This window comes from Muntiacus reevesi, chromosome 14 (genome assembly GCF_963930625.1).
Source record: "Muntiacus reevesi chromosome 14, mMunRee1.1, whole genome shotgun sequence".
Classification (NCBI taxonomy): Eukaryota; Metazoa; Chordata; class Mammalia; order Artiodactyla; family Cervidae; genus Muntiacus; species Muntiacus reevesi.
In genome coordinates this window covers 29,808,338-29,829,338 of record NC_089262.1, presented here as the reverse complement: position 1 = coordinate 29,829,338, position 21,001 = coordinate 29,808,338, and the positions used below count along the sequence as shown (strand labels likewise).

At 40.1% G+C, this 21,001-nt stretch overlaps 1 pseudogene; it reads left to right on the top strand.

Annotated features, from left to right (window-relative positions):
• The first annotated feature begins 14,194 nt into the window (after nt 1-14,194).
• On the top strand, nt 14,195-21,001 carry LOC136146410 (U6 snRNA-associated Sm-like protein LSm3 pseudogene; annotated as a pseudogene).

Below are 21,001 nucleotides of genomic sequence, written 5' to 3'. Positions count from 1 at the left end.
GTGAGACAAAGAGTAGTTTCCAATATGATCTCCTCCTAGGTGTGGTTAACAGGAATCTGCTGTGATGGAATGGCTAGAAAATGAAAGATTTTGGTAAAAGACAAACAGATTTCTTATGGACATATTGCCTTTTTTTGACATGAAGTTGGAGAGTTCAAATAGGCAGGCAGAAGCATGGTTATGTGGAGCTTGCAAGTTAGGGCTGGATGGTCTTTAAAGTTATAAGAACAGATGAAATCACTCAAGAAGAGAGCATAGGAAAGAAAGCCCAAACCATCATGGGTAGTTCAGGAAACACCAGTTTCTGAAGACGAGGTTTCTATGACTTTTTTGGGAGGAAGTTATCAGAATGAGCCTTTTAATTTTATCATCTATTCTGAAAAATTGCTTCCCAGGAGAAAACTGGAACTATCTCCACCAAGCTGAATGCAGGTAATAGAGACAAATAGAAAATCTTGAAAAGGGAAGTTGAGCAATGTTTACTAGACTTGAGACCTTGAATAATATGATACATGTTTCAATTAAATACAGAAAACATACCATCTACTGGGACACTTTACAGATCAAGAGAGTCCTGGGACTCCTTCAAGATTTTCCTAAGGGCATGGGAACCCATTCCAGTATTCTTGCCTGGAGAATCCCATGGACAGAGGAGGCTGGCTGGCTATAGTCTCTGAGATGGCAAAGAATCAGACACGACTCAGCGACTAACACATACACACATACACTTTCCTAGGTAACAGATTTGTTTCTGTAAGAGATTACCAGGGTACTTCCTGGTGGTCCAGTGGTTAAGAATCCATCTTGCAATGCGGGGAATGTGGATTCAATTGCTGGTGGGGGAACTAAGATCCCACATGCTGGGGAGAAACTTAACCTGCGAGTCACAGCTAAAAAGTCCGCATGCTGCAATGTAAGATACCAAGGTCCACAAAAAAGAGCCTGCATATCACAACTAAGCCAAATATGTAACACAAAACTCATAAGTCTGATTGGGTCCCATTACATCAGAGTCTAAATAAAAGTACATAGTAACGGCAAGTCCTTTGAAAGTCTCTGATCTGACAGATTAAGCTAGTAGTTCCAATTCCCCAGGCAGTTATGGAATGGTCAAAGAGACCAGGAAAAGCTGAGCGAGAAAGAAAGTTTTGTCCACATTCTTTGCCCATAGGCTTTCAACCACTCACACACACAGGTACACTGTAGAGTTAGTAAAATAAAGGAGAAAATGTGTATACTGAGAAAGCAGAGGGGCTAGAGCTCTGAGTGTTCTTACCTTGTCCTGAAGATCCTGGACGAGCCTCCAAGATGCTAGCTTACGGTGAATGATGTCAGATTTGTGACTTCAGAAGAAGATTTAGCTTTGGGTTCAGGGACCAGACTTGAACACTCAGAGCTTTTGTGTGGCAGAAGTTTTATTACAATGAAAAAAGACAGAGAAAGCTTCTGACATAGACGTCAGAAGGGAGATGGAGAAGCCCTCAAATGTTTCAAAATTAAGCAATACTTTGAACAACCCCATGACTAAAGAACTAATACTTAAAAGAAGTTATAAGATGTTTAAAGTTAATCGTAATGAAGTATGGCACATCAAATTTTGTGGGATGCAATGAAAGCATAAGTACATACCTTTAAAAAGAAGAAATGTTAAACATTAATGATCGAAGCTTTTAACTCAAGATATTAGATGTAAAAAATTAAATCCAAAGAAAGAAGTATATGGAAATGTTAAAGATAAGAGCAGAGATACATGCAAGCCCCTGGTATGTCAGGGATTAACCTTCTAGTTACTGGATCCTAGAGAGATGGGTGGAGGGGTCTCAAAAGAGGACCAGAGCAGCCCCAGGTAGGGTTACTCAGGAGCTTGGGGCAGAGGTGAAGCATTAGATATGGAAGTATATGGGCTTTCCTGGTGGCTCAGTGGTAAAGAATCTGCCTGCCAATGCAGGAGACAGGGGTTCGATCCCTGATCTAGGAAGATCCCCTGGAAAGGAAACAGCAACCCACTCCAGTATTCTTGTCTCAGAAATCTCACGGACAGAGAAACCTGGCAGACTGTGGTCCATGGGCTCACAAAGAGTCAGACATGAATTAGCAAGTGAACGACAACAACAGTGAAAGAATATAAACATTCTTAAAAACCATTATTGTTGAAATTTCCTTGGTGGGCCAGTGGTTAAGACTCCACCCCTTCCCATTCAGGAGGCCTAGGTTTGATCCCTGGTCCAGGAACTAGATCCTGGATTCCTCAACTAAGGCCTGGCATAACCAAGTAATAATAAAATAATAATAATAAAGCAGTAACTTCATATTTGCTCATACCACTTGAATATGATGTTTCCTCATTATGGCCCCACCTCCTATTTGACCTCCTATTTTCTTGTCAGCTTTTCCCCATGAGCTACCATGTCCCTAACACTTGCTGATTTGCGCTGGTACTACCCCACAGGTCATTCCCCATATTTTAGTAGGCAACCTCCTAATCCATTTCTTTGCCCACAGAGTTCTCTGTGCCTAAATGGACATTTCTCTCTTATCTCTGTTGCCTTACTATTGACCTACTAATTGTTCTTCAAGGTTCAACTCACACATTATTTCCTCTTTGAAGGACTTTACTATTCCCAGTATTTCCTAGAGAGAATTAGTCACTCTTTCTGTGCTCTCCTAGGACTTTGTATAAACATTGATTTTAGTGCTTATTACTGTCTCAGACACAAAATAAACTAGCCCTCCTCTAAACTGAAAGCCTCTTGAGAACTAGAGCCCATATCTAATCCATCTTTGTACCACAGTGCCTAGAAAAATGCATGCAGTTTGAATCCATGGGTGAGTCATTAATCCCATTTCTTTACTGATCACAAAGATTCATTCAACAATAAAAAGGCAACTCCTAGTTGGAGTATCCAATCTGTAAAGTCCGTGGCAAAGGCTTCTTCAGTCTTTCTCACCACGTTCTACACATTCACAACTTGGCAATTGCCATCCTCAGTGCACAGAAAATGATGTCTTCCCTGATCTTTGCCCTCAGGGACCTCTCAAATCAGGGAAACAATGCCATTCTTTTTTTTTTCTCCATTTTTTTTTTTTTTTTTAAATTTTTTCTCCATTTTTAAAAATTAAAGTGCAGTTGATTTACAATGTTGTGCCAATCCCTGCTGTGCAATAAAGTGATCCAGTTATACACATATAGACATTCTTTTTAAAAAATTCTTTTCCATTATGGTTTATCATAGGATATTGAATATAGTTCCCTGTGCCATACAGTAGTACCTTGTTGTTTATCCATCCTGTATGTAATAATTTACATCCACTAATCTCAATACAGCTCTTAGTCAAATGGTTAGTGGGGACTTGTTTCATTAGAAGATGTTAAAACAAATCTGGATCCCTTCACAGCATTCTGCGGGCAAAAAATGTCACTTTTCATTATTCTTCTGAATCAACTTAAACCTGACTTAAGCTTCCCCCTGACTAAGTTGGAGGGAAATTAAGACAGGTCAAATTTAGGGACTTCTTGCTCTTGATGGGGGTTCTGTCACAGGGTTCATGCTGTCTGGAGAAGAAAGGGGAATCCTGGTCCTTAGGCCATGCCAACACACAAGCTGTGGTGGCCCGTCCAGATGGAGCTTAACATCTGGGGACAGCTGCACTGGAAGTTTTCCCAGGTGATGCTAGTGGTATAGGATCTGCCTGGGTTCAACCCTGGTTCGATTCCTGTCGGGAAGATCCCCTGGAGAAGGAAGTGGCAACCCAATCCATATATGTATATATCACATTTTGTTTACTCATCTGTTGATGGGCATATACGTTGTTTGCACTCTGGCTATTGTGAATCATATTTCTGGAACATTGTGTACCGATATTTGAGTCATTGCTTTGAATTCTTTTGGATACCTACCTAAAAGTAGAATTGCCAGATCACATAATTGTTCTATATTTAATTTTTTGAGGAACTGTCAAACTGTTCTCACCATGGCTACACTATTTCACATTCCCACCAGTAATGCATGAGAGTTCCAATTTCTTCACATCCTCCTTGCCAACACTCGGCATTTTCTTTTTAAAAAAAATTATAGCCATCCCAAGTAGGGAGCTTCCCTGGTGGCTCAGATGGTAAAGAATTGGCCTGCAATGCAAGATACTCAGGTTTGATCCCTAGGTCAGGAAGATGCCCTGGAGAAGAAAGTGGCTACCCACTCCAGTATTCTTGCCTGGAGAATTTCATGGACAGAGGAGTTATGTTTCAAGGGGAGGAGTTTCTTGTGGCATTTAATGAGTAAAGCCCAGCGATGCTGGCGACCAGTCTACGATGCCTAGACCTCTCCACAGCAAAGAATATGCCGATAGTGCTGAGGTTGAGATAACTTTTTCTAGATACATGTATAGTAGTCAGAGCTAGGCTTCTTTAAAAAATATTTATCTTTATTTATTTACTTATTTGGTTGCAGCAGGTCTCAGTTGTGGCATGTGGTATCTTTAGTTGCAACATTCAAACTCTTAGTTGTGGAATGCGGGATCTAGTTCCCTGACCAGGGATCAAACCCAGGCCCCCTGCCCTGGACCACAAGGAAAGTACACAGATCTAAGCTTCTGATACTCGGTCCTTTTATACTCTTTGCCATTGAAAGACCTTTATACACATATATACGCATTGGAGTATAGTTGATTTACAATGTGTTAGTTCCAGGTGTATAGCAGAGTGATTCAGTTATACATATCCATATCTTTTCTTCTTCAGGGTCTTTCCCCATATAGGTTATTACTCATTTCTCAAGAGTGTTCCTCTTGAGAAATGGAGTGAGTGAGTAGCCCTCCAGGCTCCTCTGTCCATGGGATTCTCCAGGCGAGAATACTGGAGTGGGTAGCCATTCCCTTCTCCAGGGGATCTTCCCTTCCCGGGGACTGAACCCAGGTCTTCTGCATTGCAGGCAGATTCTTTAGCATCTGAGCCACCAGGGAAGCCCTGGAGTATTTCCTACCACATCAGTAAACAAGGATGTCACAGTCATCAGCACTTGCAGCCCTCCTACAGGAATTCCTGAACCCTAAGCTCAGTTTCTTAAAGGAAACCAACCCTTTATTATTCACTGGAAGGACTGATGCTGAAGCTGAAGCTCCAAGACTTTGGTCACCTGATGTGAAGAGCTGACTCATTAGAAAAGACCTTGACGCTGGGGAAGATTGAAGGCAGGAGGAAAAGGGGAAGACCGAGAACAAGATGGTTAGATGGCGTCACTGACTCAATGAACATGAGTTTGAGCAAGCTCTGGGAGATGGTGAAGGACAGAGAAACCTGGAGTGCTGCAGTCCGTGAGGTCCCAAAGAGCCAGACATGACTGAACAGCAAGGGCAGTCAGGAAGGAGAATACTGGCAGCCATCAGAACTGCAACCTCTCCCTATGGTAAGCCCCAAGGGAGTTCAGGATGTGAAAAACACAGGATGCTGGCTTCAAATAGCAGAGATGCATATGAAAGGAATGATTTCAGTGGGCCCAGACTCTTTGCCTCTTTCCATACAAAGAACAGCACTAAATTCCTTAACTTGGGAAGTGTGGTTTTCTTTAATTAACAATAATCTTTTGATATTAAGATTACCTGCCCTTTGTTGTAAAACTTCTATATAATCTGGCTCCTCCCCTCCACTCCTCTGAGCAGTTCTCTCAGGGTTACTTGAGATTCTATCTCCCAGGCTTGAAGTCCTAAAAATTCCCACTGAGTAAAATATTAACTCTCAACTTTTAGATTGTGACTATTTTTAAAGTGGACCCTGTGTTGGATGTCTCAAAGTTATGACCCTAAAGCCATGAGCCATCCACTATAGTCATCTTTGCTCTGGGATGCTGCATTGAGGCAGGTTCTGAACCCTTCTGAAATCTCCAACCTTCCTCCTATCCCAGTTCCTAAGGTTTGCTATCTTCCAGGTTGAGCACTTCCTTTGATAGTTTGTTGAAACTCCATTTCTTTCACAGTTGAGAAAACACTCAATCCAATCACCCTGTGACCTCTGAAATAGTGGTTCTTCAAATGAGATTCCAGCCAGCAGCATCAGCATACAAATTGTCAGGTCCCATCTGATACCTACTGAATCAGAAGCCATGGGGATGGGGTCCAGCTATCAGGGGTCAGTAAGTCCTCCAGGTAATTTTGATGTGCTAAGATTTGAGAACCAAATTCTAAAACAAGGAAGTAGCTTTTCCCCAACTCCTACTCTGGAGCTCATTTTTAAAAAGGGCTGTTAACCCCTCTTTCCCTAAAGAAACCTGATAACAAGACAAGGATGTGATAGGAGGGAAGGAGGGACAGTGTAGGGACTGACTATCTTTCCCTTCTAAGGATATGAAAGCCAGTCAGAGGGAAAAATTAAACACAACAAAATTTCTGTGGCAGAATGACCTATTGATGTCTGTTTCTTGAGTTGTCTTAGACTCTCTTGAGGAGCTTAGAAACATTCCAATCCCTGGGTTCCTCCCATTAGGAATTCTGATTAAATAGGTCTGGAGTAAGATCCAGATGTTATTTCTGCAAAGTTTCCCAGATTATTCTCCTGTGCAGGCAAGGCTGAAAATCAGTGTCCTGGAAGCCCTATTGTTTGTTTAAGGATGACACAGGTATTTTAACTATCTATTACCTTCTACGCTTGCTTGTAACTCAATTTGGGACGGAATGGAAACCTTCAATCCTAGGTTCTCCCAGTTGCCTCCTATTCTGTCAAGCGTGGACACTTCTGTTCTTTTTCTTGCTTTTGGCATTCACATATAGGTCTAACAATGACAACGTCAGTGAGGAATGCTTTTGAATATCAGCCCCTATGCTTTTCTCACTCCCAGCATCACAAATGAACTTCAGCTGACTTTTCCTGTATAGCTTCTTGGTTTCTTTTGCTAAAAATCAATAGTCACCTAGGGTTAGAGGTGGATAAGGGATGATTGTGGTCTCCGCCCCACCACCTCTTTACCAGATGTCAAAGAAGCTTATCTCAGTCCACACTGCACCACACACATTTATTTGTAAAGCAAAGACATACAACCCTTTTTGTAGGCCCAGCGCATCCAGCCAGCATGTAGGGTAAAATGTTCACCTGAGGAAAATGCAGGATATGGCTAATGAGTAGAGGATGATGTTGTTTAGTCGATGAGTTTTGTCCAACTCTTTTGTGAATCAAACAAATAATCATCAGAGACCAGAGGTAAATCTATTCATCTATCAGGGCAGTGATGTCATTTATAAAGATGGATTATTTTCTAATTTCAAAACATGTTTGAAATGTGATATTTGTGATATAACTGACATATAATAAACTGTATACACTTAAAATATAAAATTTTATTCTATCATGCCCAAAAGTTTCCTCTTGAATATCATCATCTATCCTTCTCTCATAGTCACTCATTCCGATTGGCTTTCTGTCACTACAGATGATTTGCCTTTATAGGATTTTATGTAAACCATAAGTATCTATGTTTATTTGCTTAGTCTGCTTTTGTTTCCCTCAGCCTAAGTATTTTGAGATTTATCCATGTTCCTGACTGTAGTTTGCTCCTTTTTATCACTATTATTCCACAGCATGGATATATCACAATTTTTAAATCCTTTCAAATATTGATAGATTTAGATTGTTGCCAGTTTTCAGCTATTACAAATGAAACTGCTATGAACATTCATCTATAAATATTATGTGGACATATATTTTCATTTTCTCTGGGTAAATACCATAATGGGACAGCTGGATCATCTGGTGAGTGTACAGTTAACTTTTTTTTAAAAAATGAAGGATAGTTGATGTACACTGTTTTGTTAATTTCAGCTGTGCAGCAAAGTGATGTGGTGTGGCTGGAGTCTGTGGGCAAACTCCGAATCCCTCCCTCTCCCAGTCCTCACCTTGGGAACCAGAAGTCTGTCCTCTATGTCTGTGTGTGTTTCTGTTTCAGGCATGTGCTAAGTCGCTTCAGTTGTGTCCAACTCTCTGTGACCCCATGGATTGTAGCCCCCCCAGACTCCTCCGTCCATAGGATTCTCTAGGGAAGAATACTGGAGTGGGTTGCATGCCCTTCTCCAGGGGAACTCCCCGACTCAGGGATCAAACTCTGTCTCTTAGTCCCCTGCATTGGCAGGCGGTTTCCTTACCACTAGCACCACTATATATAAGTTCATTTGTGTCATGTTTGGATTCCACATATAAATGATATCACATGGTATTTTTCTTTATGACTTACTTTACTTCGTATGATAATCTCTAATTCCATCTCTGTTGCTACAAATGGCATTATTTCATTCTTTTATGGCTGAGTAGTATTCCATTGTATATGTGTATGACATTTTCTTTATCTGTTCATCTGTAGATGGACATTTAGATTGTTTAATTAATTTCTTTTAAGAAACTAGCAAGCTGTTTTCCAAAGTAGATATACAATTTTACAGTCCCATCAGCAGTATGTGACAGTTTAAGTTCCTCCATAGGGCCATGCCAATATCAGTATAATCAGACTTTTAGATTTTAACCATTCCACTATTTAATAATATCTTAGTTTTAATTTGCAATTCCCTAATTGTATACAAGTGATATTAATAATATTTCCATGTGTTTATTAGCTATCTTTTATGTGCAGTGCCCATTCAAATATTTTGCCATTTTTATTGGTTGTTGGTCTTTTTCTTACTGAGTTATGAAAGATATGTAAGAGATATATTCAAGAGAACATGCTATTTTTCAGATATATGTTTTACAAATATTTTCTCAGTGTCTTCTGAAGATTAGAATTTTTTAATTTTGATGAAGGCCAATTAATTGATTTATTTTCTTTTAGAGTCTGTGCTTTGGGATTGTTAGTTAAGAGATCTTTGCCAAACCCAAGTGTACTAAGGATTTCTCCCATGTTTTCTTCTAAAGTTCTGTTTATTTAGCTCATAAATTTCACTTGAAAGAAAAATATGAACGCTTTCAAGTTAATTTTTGAATATGGTGTGAGATCAGGATCAAAGTTACTTTTTTCAGAGTTACCCAATTCTTCTAGCACCACTTACTGAAATGATTTTATATATATACACATATGTATGTATATGAATATATGTATATGTATGTATGTACTTCTATTTTATTTCAGATTCTTTTCCATTATAGGGTATTACAAAATATTGAGTATAGTTCCCTGTGCTATATAGTAGGTACTTGTTGGTTATCTATTTTATATATAGTAGTATGTATATGTTAATCCCATGAAGGCTCACTTTTAAGTTTTGTTAAGTGAGACCAGGACAACATTTATTCCAGGTCTAATTTTGCCTCACTAATGAGGCAACATTTGTCTGATGCCCTGTGTACTTTAAGTTTTTTTTTTTCCAGTTTGACTGATGGCAAAGCAAACTATTCCTAGCCCTGTGTAATCATTTGAGTTGTTCTACCTGAATCTTCTCAGCGTTTTTTTTTTTTTTGTTTGTTTTTGTTTTTAATTTTCCTCCTGCTTCACTTAGTTTGTTTTCATGCATGGGCTGAGAAGTATTCAGCTAAAGCCTTGCAGGGAATTTTCTGCACAATTCTGAAACTCTCTATATGCAGCTTTTGCCTGTCTGTATAGGTCTCTCCTCCTCCATAATATGACCAGTAAACTTTTAGCTGCTTTGGTATGAGAGTCCTTAACTGTTTCCTTAATTCAGAGAGAACTTTAAGCTGTTTGGGGTCCCTCCCCGAACTGCAGCCTGGAAATTCCCTCTAGACTGTCATTTGGGTAATTGCAGAGCTCACATCACTTGTTTGCCTTCCTTCAGGGATTGTTGTCCTGTACTGCTTGTTGCAGTGTCTGAAACAACTGTTTCAGATATTTTGCCCGTTATATATTTAGCCATTTACACTGAAAGGGAAATCGCATTTCTGTTGCTCCATCAAGGCTGAAACTGGAAATCACTTTTGCTTGATAGTACATCTTGTTTGTATAAGTTTGGGAGTGTTTCTACAATGCCTTTCTCAAGCCACATATCTTTCTAGTTAAAAAAAAATTGTTAAAAAAAATTCTAGTTTAAAAAAACCTGACCTTTGTCAGAGATGAAGGTAGCTGAAATACTTTTAAATGCTGACCTGTCCTGTGAACTTTTGGTTAAACATTGTCTAACAGTGGGACATCCCTGGGGGTCCAGTGCTTAATACGCCACAGTCCTGTTAAAAGTGGCCGACACCCCACCTTCTGCTGAGGTACGCCTAGTGCTTTTGCTGTCAGAGCAAGTGTCAACATTAATAAACCTCTCTTTGCTGCAGTGACTAGTGATTTCAATAGTTACTTTTGCTTTTAGGAGACACACGGAGAGTATTTATTCCTGAGGGCAAACAGAGGAGCGCATAGTCTAATATTCAGACCACAATCTATTTCCCAAAGTAAGGTGGGGTTAAGGAGAGGAAGTCAAGTCTTTTTTCGGGTCATGCCCTGTGGCTTGCTGGAGTTTAGTTCCCAGACCAGGAACGATCAAACCCACACCCTCTACATTGGAAGCACAGAGTTTTAACCAGTAGATGGCCAGAGAAGTCCCAGGAAGCCAACTCTTTGTTCTTTTTAAATTGAATTAATTTTTATTGAATTAAAACTTGAATTAATTTTTATTGGCATGTACTTGCTTTACAATGTTGTTAGTTTCTGCTGTATAGCAAAGTTAATCAGTTAAATAATACATATACATATATCCACTCTTTTTTAGATTTCCTTCCCATTTAGGTCTCCACAGAACATTGAGTAGAGTTCCCTGTGCTATACGGTAGGTTCTCATTAGTTATCTATTTTATACATAGTATCAATAGTCTATATATGTCAGTCCCAATCACCTGCTCTTAATAGAGGACTATTTCCATGAGCCTCAAGGCAGATCATTCCTCAGAATATTCTCCACTGAGTCACCCACCCACACATCCATCCTCTGATCAGATATTCATTTACCATTTTTATCTTTGAGGGAAATGCAGAAATAAATAAAACATCATCCCTATACCTACAGCTTTTAATCAAGTGGAAAATCAATCACAACAAATCGTAAGATTCATTAACTTGAATCTCACTGCGTGAAATGCAGCTCGGTTGCCACTTTCTAATTCATCACGAGATAACATCAGTCCTTTCTGAAAGTCTTTCATAAGTGTTTGCTTGTCTTACACTCTGTGTGTGTGTGTGTGTGTGTGTGTGTGTGCACTAACTTGCTTCAGTTGTGTCCAACTCTTTGCAACCCCACGGACTGTAGCCTGCCAGGCTACTCTGTCCATGGGAATTCTTCAGGCAAGAATACTGGAGTGGGTTGTCATGCCCTCCTCCAGGGGATCTTCCTGATCAAAGGATCAAACCTGAGTCTCCTGCATTGGAAGGCAGGTTCCTTACCACTAGCGCCACCTGGGAAGCCCAGTTTACACACTAAGCCATGTATTCATTAAACTTACCCTGTGTACCAAATTTTCTCACCCTGGGTTTCAAAGGCTCCATCTGTCTAACCATAGACAGATCACCTCTCTCCCCTTCAAAAAATGAATCACAGCACCTTAATGTGATCATGGCCACTGCTTTATACAGGAGACAATGACTGAATCAATACAACTCTTTGCTCTTGGGGGTTTTCACAGTATACTTGGTACAGATTTAGCAGGACAGCAAAACAAGTAACTAACAGTGTGAGTCTGTGTTATCAGCAACACTCAGAGGGACTCTGAACCAAGAGCCTTCTTGTTGCCAAGGAGAAGACCTTGGCAACATCATTTGGAGAGCCAAAGTGGATAAAGGTATTAGCAGGGCATCTTGCCCTCAGCCAGCCATCCCCTGGACTTTGCAAGAGCAGAGAGTCTGACTCTGTGCTATGGAAAATCAAAAGATTGCAAAGACTTGTTATCCCGTGGCTGTGGAGGTAACCTCCCCCTGGATCTGGCAGTATGGGCAAGCTATGCTGAAACCCTCTATCACACCATTGAGAGCTCTTTCATCTTAATCCAGTGTGCTCACTTGTGTGAGCACTCACAGAAGTCAACCAGTCACTCACTTGTGTCTGACTCTGTGACCCCATGGACTGGGGCACACCAGGCCCTTCTGTCCATGAAATATTCCAGGCAAGAATAATAGTGGAGTAGGTTGTCATTTCCTTCTTCAACTTAATCCAGGGTCGACTTCAAAGATGAGCTTTCATTATTTGGATGTGCGTCTTTTAAAGGCACTTCATCCTGAGGAGAAATGTATACTGCCCATGGAAATTAGGGCCCTTACTTCATAAATGGTGAGGAAAGACCTCTAACATAAACTAATGTTACGCATGTATCTGCCTGATTTTAGACTAAGTGCTCGGAACTAAGCTTTCTTGCCATCATTTCCTCAGTGGTTATCAGAGAAATCGGTAACAAGATGAATGAACAGACCAATTACGATAGATCCATATGATAGAATAAATACTGTGCAGAAGTAAAAAGGAAGAGTATTGGCATACAAAGTACATAAGTAATTATGCTGAGTGAATGAAGACGGATAAAAGTGAGTATAGGCACTTTCCCGGTGGTCCAGTGGCTAAGACTCCAAGCTCCCAATGCAGAGAGCTTGGGGTCAATCCCTGGTCAGGGAATTAGATCGCATATGCCGCAACTAAGAGTTTACATGTCGCAGCTAAAGATCCTGTGTACCACAACTAAGACCTGGTGCAGCCAAATAAATAAATATTTTTAAAAGGGAATACAAATTTTAGAAAATGCTAATCTCCAGTGATGGAAAATGGAACACTGACTTCCTGTGGTGGGGAGTGATGCAAGTAGGGATCGGAGGAAGGGAGTACAAAGAAGCAAAAGGAAACTTCTGGTTTGACAGATGCACACATACATGTCCATACACACACTTGCACACACACATGCATATATGTCAAGATTTATTGTGGTGATGGTTTCACAGGTGTGTATTTATATACATACATATATATATATATATATATATGCAAACACATAAAACTGTATACTTTAAACATGTTCAGTTCATTATATGTCATTTATACCTCCACAAAGGGTAAAAAAAGAGTAGGTACTATATATGATACTATTATTGTTACCTGAACTAATCTCATTTACTCACTTTAAAGTTTTTGGGGGCACAGCTGATGGTCTTCTCTTGGTGGCTACAGGAAGAGATCAAAGAACAGTGATACTGACATTGAGCTGGTCTCCTCTGATGAGGACCTCAGTCCAGGACACTCATAGGATCTGGTTGGGCTCAATGTGTTAAGAGAATATAAATAATGAGGTGAGCTAGGGTTGTGGACATTCCTTGGTGCTCCCATCACTTCCTGACACCACTCTTCACGACAAAATTTCTAATCTGGTCAGATTTCAAAGACATCAATTGGGCTGTGTTTATTATTAGATGGAGTTATTGTTTCTCAACTGAACAAATGCAATCTTTGGTCTCTTTTTTTCACTTTTTCTTCCATGCAGGTGAGTTTATAGATCTAGGACTCCTCTTCTGTCCCCACCTCCAGTCTGAGCTAGTGGATCACTGTGGTATCTTGGTTTCAAAGATATCACACTTTCTTGATTTTCTTCTTATCTTGTTGGTCATCCCCCACTCTTCTTTGCTGATTCCTCTTTATTTCCTAGAACTCTAAATGTTGGAGTACCACCCCTTCCACGTCAATGTCTTAGTCCATTAGGGCTGCTATAGCAAAAATACCATAGACTGGGTAGTTTATAAATAAGATTTATTTTTCACAGTTCTAGAGCTTGGGAAGTCCAAGATCAAGGCAATAGAACATTTGGTGTCTGGTGAGACATGTGTGATAGTTCACAGACAGGTCACCTCTTGCTGGATTTTCACATTGTGGATGGGTGAGGGGGCTCTCTGGGAGCTCTTTTATAAGGACACTAATCCTATTCAAGACGGATCCACACTGATGACCTAAAGCACCTCCCAAAGACCTTACCTCCTAATGCCATCACATTGGGGGTTAGAATTTCACCATATGAATTTTGAGGAGACACAAATATTTAGTCTACAGCACCCAGAGCTTCTCTGGTGGCCCAGACAGTAAAGAATCTGCCTTTACTGCAGGAGACCAGGGTTCAATCCCTGGGTCAGGAAGATCCCCTAGAGAAGGGAATGGTAATCTACTCCAGTATTCTTGCATAGAGAATTCCATGGACAGAGAAGCCTAGCGGGCTACAGTCCATGGAGTCACAAAGACATGACTGAGTGACTAACACACAACAATGGCAGCACCCAAGGTACGGTCCTCATGCCTCTTTTCTTCTCTGCTACATTCACACATTCTATTTCATGGTGGTCAGTAATATGCATATACATATGATGTCCATATGTATACCCAGTCTGAATGTCTCTGAACTCCAGACTTGTATATCCAATGCCCTTGTTGACATTTCATATCAAATGTCTCAAGAGACATCTTAACAAGTCTCCAACTGAACTTCTGACTTCCCCACCCCCTACCAAATCTATTCTAACTTCTATCTTCCTCATCTCAGTTATTGGCAATTCTGAGCCTTGGAGTCATTCTTGAGTTCTTTCTTTCTCTTGTCCCATACGTCCAGTTCATTAGAAAGTCTTGTTGGCTCTACCTTCAAAATAAATTCAGCATCTGAGTAATTCCCACCATGTCTTTTGCTACCACCTGAGGCAATCCATCTTTGTCTTTTACCAGAGTTAATTCAGTAATCTAACTGCTCTCCACCCTCCTGCCTTTCCCTCCTTAGAGCTACTCTCAACCCAGCAACCAAAGAGATCCTTGTAAATTCTAAATCACTTCTCTATCCAAAACTGGCAGTGGCTTCTTAATTTGCTCAGGGTAAAATTCAAAGTCTCTACTAGGGTCATTCAAGTCTTTCCCTCTCCCCCTCTCCCATCACCCTCCCCTTGCCCACACACTCCAGTCACACCACCCACGCCTCAATTTTCCATGTCCTCCAAGTCTATGTCTTCCCAGTCAAGGATCTTTGCTATTACTGTTTACTTGGCCTGGAATATTCTTCTGCCAGATAGCTAATTTTTTCAAGTTTTTAAAAATATCATCTTGGTAGAGAGGCCATTCTTGGTCCCCTTACATAAAACAGATATACACCCCTCTCAATCACTCCTTGTCTTCCTTAGCCTGCTTATTGCTCTCCATTGCTTCTACCACTATCTTACATACTATATATTTACCTGTTTGTTTATTTCTTTATCCCTGATTCACACATTCCCAAACTAGAACTTAACTCCAGCATGAAGAAAGAGTCTCTGTTTCCTTCATTGCTATATTTTCAATGCCTGGATATGGTAGGCAGTCAATAAATATTTGTTGAATGAATAAATGAGGTATTCTCTTCTTGCTAAGGTAATAGTATTCAAAGGTTCCCTGGTACATTGAATCCCTAATTTCTTCCTCTCCTTGGGAACAATAAACACACTCTTCTTTAATTTAGACTTAATCTTTAAGGCAGAGTGACAGACGGGACTGGTACCTCTGTGGCTCAGGACCACACATACCAGTCTGATAATAGTAACATTCACAGCTGTCTGCATGGGTGCTCAGAGACCATCATACATGGGCACTTAATCAGCTACTTTTTTGCTTGTTTTTCAGGCACTCAGTCATGTCTGATTCTTGGCGACTCCATGGACTGCAGTAAGCCAGGCTTCCCTGTCCTTCACTCTCTCCAAGAGTTTGCTCAAACTCATGTCCACTGAATCGGTGATGCCATCCAACCATCTCATCCTCTGTCACCCCCTTCTGCTCATGCCCTCAATGTTTCCCAGCATCAGGGTCTTTTCCAATGGAGTCCACTTTTCTCATTAGGTGGCCAAAATATTGGAGCGTCAGCTTCAACATCAGTCCTTCCAATGAAAATTCAGGGTTAATTTCCTTTAGGATTGGTTGATTTGATCTCCTTGGTGTCCAAGGGACTCTCAAGAGTCTTCTCCAGCACCGCAGTTTGAAAGCATCAATTATTTCAATTATTCAGTGCTCAGCCTTCTTTTTTTTTTTTCAGCCTTCTTTATAGTCCAACTCTCACATTCAAATATGACTACTGGGAAAACCATAGCTTTAGCTAGATGGAGCTTTGTTGGCAAAGTGATGTCTCTGCTTTTTAATATGTTGTCTAGATTTGTCATAGCTTTTCTTTCAAGGAGCAAGCATCTTTTAATTTCATGGTTGCAGTCACTATCCATAGTGATTTTGGGGCCCAAGAAAGTAGTCTGTCAATATTTTCATTTTTTCCCCATCTATTTGCCGTGAAGTGATGGGACTGGATGCCATGATCTCAGTTTTTTGAATGTTGAGTTTTAAGCCAGCTTTTTCACTCTCCCCTTTCACCTTCATCAAGAGGCTCTTTAGTTCCTCTTCACTTTCTGCCGAGAGGGTGGTGTCATCTAACTTCTCACTGTTAGGCTTCTCTAATTTCTAATTCTATAGCATGTTCACCAAGTGTTAAATTATTACAAAGAATGAGAATAGACTGTTACATTTGATGTTTTTATTTAGAATCATTCTCAAACTTACAGAAAAGTCGACAGTTAAAAAAATTTGTGTTCTAAATTATTGGTGCGGAAGTTGTCAGCTAGATGCCCCATCACTTTCATATACTTTAAGGTATACCTCTAAAATACAAGGAAGCTCTTCTACAAAACCACATCACATTCAGAAAATTAAATGAAACAATACTACCATCCAATCCTCTGTCCTCTTTCAAGTTTCACTAATTGATCCAACAATGTCTTTTGTAAGCAAAGGATCCTATTCAGACTCCTGTGTTGAATTTAGTTGTTAAATCTCTTTGATCTCCTTCAATCTAGAAGAGTTTTTCAGTTTTTCTTTGACTTTCATGGCCTTTTGAAGATAAAAAGCCAGCTGTTTTGTAGAATGTCCCTCAATTTTGGTTTGTCTGATGTTTCCTTCTTGTTATATTCAGGCTATGTATCTCTGGCAGAGATTTCACAGAAGTCATGTTCTCACTGAAGCCTATCAGATTGTACACAGCTTTGATTTTCCACATTGCTGATTCTGCTTCCTTTGTTAACTCAATTAAGGTGATATCTGCTAGGCTTTTGCAGTCTACTTTTTGAGTACTTCATAACAAATATTTGGGAGGAGGTAACATAAAATTATATAAAGTTTTCATTCCTCATCGACCTTTCTTTCTATTCATTTATCTGTTTGTATCGGAATGGATTCAACATTCTTATTTTATGTGTAATAATTTATTACTATTGTGTATTTCTGCTTAAACTTTCTTAGATTTGGCTAGTGGACACTGTTTCATGCTAGCTTCTCTCTCCTTTTGATGTGCCCTCATCTTTCTTTGAGTCTTTCCTTGTTGTTGTTGGCTGTTTCTATTTGTTTGTTTTTTAACAATAAATTTTTTTTTTGGAACAATTCAGGACGATCTGTTTTTTCCAAGTCTTAGTTTTGAAATCAGTCATTTCTTTAAGGAGTCTTAGTTCTTTTAGAGGAAAATGGTATTTTTAGAATTTAAGACCTGGGTGTCAGATGCGCTCAGAGAAGGCAATGTCAACCGACTCCAGTACTCTTGCCTGGAAAATCCCATGGGTGGAAGAGCCTGGTGGACTGCAGTCCATGGGGTCGCAACGAGTCGGACACGACTGAGCCACTTCACTTTCACTTTTCACTTTCATGCATTGGAGAAGGAAATGGCAACCCACCCCAGTATTCTTGCCTGGAGAATCCCAGGGATGGCGGAGCCAGGTGGGCTGCCGTCTATGGGGTCGCACAGAGTCAGACACGACTGAAGCAACTTAGCAGCAGCAGCAGCAATCAGATGCGCTCATTGCTTTTGGGGTGTTGTTGCTCCAACATATTCAAATGGTTAGGTCTAGGGAATATATATATATATATATATATATATATATACACACACATATGCATAACACTTTCACACATTCATATCTTTATTTCTGCATACATCTATACAGACATCAGCAGCTATGGGTTCCAACTATGGATTCAGTTACAAAACAGCATTCCTGGTTCATTCTGCTCTTCTCTTTCCTCTTACAGTTACTTCTCTTCACTGGCACTGAGAAACTTGACTTCCATTATCCTTGCTCTGTTAACATATTTGATCAGTCCCCCTGCATCTAAATAATCTCCAGTCACTGCCTCAGCTGCCACCATCATCCCACTACCCTGCCAGTATTTCAACACTCTGCTGGGTCATCAGCTCTTGGGTGGGTGTCCTTTTCCATCTGCCATGGTTCTGATACATGCACTGGCCAGCTATCCTACACGGATACTCTTTTTACACTGCTGAGGTTCTGATATCTTTCACCAGGCTACTCCATATCCCCCTCACCTCACCTGGGCTCCCTCTGGCTGACGACCTATGTGGATCTCCTTCCATCAACCATAGTAAACCCTTGTTATGTTTCATTTTGATTAGGCTTAAGATGATTCCAAACTAACTTTAGATTCAATTGGCTGCAGCATTTTGATTCAATTGCTACACAATTTTTTCTGAGAAGTGCTGTTTTCTTTCAGCCAATAATAAGTTTAGTTAATCAGGGATCCATAGCCTTTTCAGCCATAGCTTTAAAAGAGGCATTGACATGACATTGTTTCTTTAGTCAAATGGATTAATTACAATGTCTGAAGAATGGTTCAATGGCATTCATTTAATACAAAGCCAAGTAGGTTCCAGGAGCTTCAAACTGAGTGAGGAAGACAAGCTCTCTTGGTGATGGGAAAGGGCAGTGCTGATTATTGGTACAATTATACATTGACTACAAGTAGGTGGAAAAATAGAAGTGAGCTGACAATCCCCAGGGTTTCAAATACCATCCCCATCTTCTTTCAAGGACTGCGGAGAGGTTTAAAAGAAAATAGTACATGTGACAGCAATAATAAAATGTATGATTTTTGAAGACATTGTTTTTTGACTTCCAAGCAGAGTTAATGGTCTAACTATGCTTGAAAAGTTCAGAGGAAGACTTTTCTCCCTTTCATCCTCTAACTTGGCTTACTAAAGGAACCTTGTAAACTATAAAGCATGATACCATGATTGTCATTATGAACTGGTGGTGATGGTGGTATTGAGGTAGGGTTAACAGATGTTGATTCTCTTTCTGTGGTATTAATTTGTGATTCTTGGGGCCACGTCAGAGTTGGTCTTCTTGGTCTATGTCAGTTTCTTTTGTCTTTCCAGTGCTAATAAGAGCTGTGAAAAATGCCTTGAGCTAATGTTCCTTGAATTTCAGCCATCCCTTGTTCTTCTACAGGTTTTAAAGGAAAGTATGAACTTTGTTATGCCTCTTTAAGGGAAGTGTGAACTTTGTTGTTTGCCTATGTAACAGAGGGAACTCTTTGTGAGGCATTTTAATCTTTTGCCTCAATTTGTATTTTTATATGGAAAATACTTTGCTTACAAACTGAGCCACCACCTGACACACAGTGATGATGTCTGAATGTCAGTATTAGTCCCTCCACTCCTTGTGGATGAAGACACTGTGAGCAAGCAAGATAGGTCTATATTTGGTTCTACTTAGCATCTTGGCCAAGTCTTTTCATTCACTGCTTCACCCTGATTTTCCACTTCATAGTGATGTGATCTTAGGCAAGTTATGTAACCTTTCAGTGTCTGTTTTCTCATCCACAAATCAAGGATAATAATAGGATGTGTCTAACTAATGGGGTTTTGTGAAGATTAAATAAAGTAATACAGATACAAGACAATGCCCAGTAGATAGTCAGCGTGTGATAAATACTGTATTTGCTGTCCCAACCTCTTATATAACACTGGCATTTTGTATGTGTTTGTAGTTTTTCTTCAGTGGGAGCATATTCGCATCAGTCATGGGCTGTTTAGGAGACGATGCACTGCTTCACAGCTGTGCTCTCTTTACAGAGGACACATCAGGAAAGACTGTGGGCTCTTTTGCTGCTACAGCCTTTGTCACCAAAAGGATCTGTTTCCTTTTCCCATTGACAAGAGGAGGATTCATTCTTCCCTCTGCTCCGAGGTAACAGCAGGCTTTGGAGGAATTTCATAAATTCTGGAGATAGTAAGAGGAACTCAGTCTTAGAACAGCAGCAGGATGCATATCTGTGCTGAGATATTATATAAAATATAATATCTCTCCAACTAGTTGGAGAGATGAACTGGTTGTTACCACTAGGTGCAATTATGTAAGTCTCTTCAACAGCACTTGGGGAAAAAGAAGGAAAAAAGAAAAATAGAAAAGACACTGAAAAATAATAAATATAGGTATATGTATAACTGAAACACTTTGTTGTACACCTGAAACTGGCACAGCATTGTAAGTGAACTTCAGAAGTGAAATCCAGTAAGTGATTACTCCAGAACAAAAATTCTTTTGATGGCAAAGAGTATAAAAGAACTCTGAGGGTTTGAAAGACGGCGGGCGACGTGGACCCGCAACAAACGACCAACACTGTGGAAGAGCCCCTGGATCTCATCCGGCTCAGCCTGGACGAGCGCATCTACGTGAAGATGAGAAATGACAGAGAGCTTCGAGGCAGGTTACATGCTTATGATCAGCATTTAAATATGATACTGGGAGATGTGGAAGAAACTGTGACAACTATAGAAATTGATGAAGAAACATATGAAGAGATATATAAATCAACAAAACGCAACATTCCGATGCTCTTTGTACGGGGAGATGGCGTTGTGCTAGTTGCCCCGCCATTGAGAGTTGGCTGAAACAGAGAATTTATCCTGTGTAGAAGATGAGCTATACTGTGTGATTGCCTCTTTGAATGTGGAAGATATTCAAAAGAGAGACCGATGTACATCTTGATACTAAGAAATAACCAAGAATTCTTCCACTCCTGACATAAGTTGATTTGTAGATAACTCACAAGTTCTTCAGCTAAACGGCATTTTTATTTTTTTCCAACCCTTCCAATAAATGTGATTGCCGTGATACCGAGCTTTTTCAGGAATTGATTTGCTCCACTGTTTTTTTGGACAATTTCTAGGTTTCTGCCTTTAAATTAAATGTGTCGTTTCCTTTTTTGGTTTTTAAAAAAAAAAAAAAAAGAA